Source organism: Triticum aestivum, chromosome 6B (genome assembly GCF_018294505.1).
Source record: "Triticum aestivum cultivar Chinese Spring chromosome 6B, IWGSC CS RefSeq v2.1, whole genome shotgun sequence".
NCBI lineage: Eukaryota > Viridiplantae > Streptophyta > Magnoliopsida > Poales > Poaceae > Triticum > Triticum aestivum.
In genome coordinates, this window is record NC_057810.1 from 575,615,879 (window position 1) to 575,617,425 (window position 1,547).

Consider the following 1,547-nt stretch of genomic DNA (forward strand, 5'->3'; position numbering starts at 1 on the left):
CCTATTATTACACTTTCTTTATATTTTTCCTTGGCGGCTTATTTACTACAAACCGCACCCGTACACTTTGGTACGCTCAGTTCGCTAGGGGCCTCAGTGTACCCCATAACATGGCAAGAAAATACCGAACACTTTTGACAGTGCGGCACCCCGAACTTATAGCATTATATGCATCAGCTCCGAATCATGTCTTGGGTCAATAGTTGGGTTTGTCCGACTCCTATGTTTTGGTACCTTATGTTCCGCTATATCAGCTAAGGTAGCGCAGGGAGAACTACTACGATTGTGTCCCGGTTCTTCCGGACGAGCACCTCAATAGAGAAAGCCAAAAACTGACTGTCATGATAAAGCGAGAGTTGGTCGCTGTTCGAGAGGTCTCAAATCCTTAAAGATTTTTTCCGCTTCAGGCGAGGAATCGGCCTCGTCCGATTTAGGCGTGTATAGCGCCCCGAGTCCGGCCTTCCGGATACTAGAGGCTTCGCCAAAATTTAAAATTGTAGACTTCTATGGCCAAGTGAGCGATAAAGCCGTATAGTCCGATTGCCTTGTTCCCGACGCTAAACACCTCCTTAAAAAGGACCAAAAATTTGGATAAAGAGTGTTTATATTTATCCCGAACACCCCAGTACTAGTTACATGGGGGCAGAAGCCAATGACTGGCCAACTTTCAAGATTTTATAAACGGCCGCACAGAAGGTAATATTTTAAATTAACAAGCGCCATATAGCGCACATGAACTGGTTTTCATATTACAGGATGACATGAGTACATTCATTCAATATTACATCCTTAGTATATTCATCCACCACAAGGCGGGCACCCTTAATGACATTGTCATAGTACTGTTCGGGGTGGCGATGCTCCTTGCCCTTCGGCGGCCCCTCTGTCACCAGCTTCTCGGCATCCATCTTCCCCCAGTGCACTTTCGCACGGGCCAAGGCCCTGCGTGCACCCTTAATGCAGACGGACCGCTTAATGACTTCAAGCCACGGACATGCATTTACCATCCACTTGACAAGGCCGAAGTAGCTGCTGGGCAGGGGCTTGCCAGGCCACAGCCGGACTATGAAGTCCTTCATGGCCAATTCGGCCGCCTTGTGAAGTTTGACTAGTTGCTTCAGCTGGTCGCTCAAGGGCATCGGATGTTTGGTCCCAATATACTGGGACCAAAACAGCTTATCCGTCGAGCTCCCTTCCTTAGCTCGGTAGAACTCGGCGGCATCAGAGATGTTGTGCGGCAGATCTACGAATGCTCCTGGAGAGCTCTGAATTCGAGTAAGTAAAAGGAAAGTCTCCTTCACATGCTTGCTTTGCATAATGAAAGCCTTACCCGCCGCTATCTTCTTGGCTACCTCAATCTCCTGGAGGGCCTTATGGGCTTCGACCATGGCGTCTTGCGCGCTTTGACGGGCCTTCGCAAGCTCCAACTCTTGCGTCTTGGAGTCACGCTCCAAGGACTCGAATTTTTTGACGAAATCCTGGAGCTCTTGCTGGACCTTGTCAACCCGAGCCTCTTGTTTTTCGCGCTCGGTGCGCTCCTTGGCCGC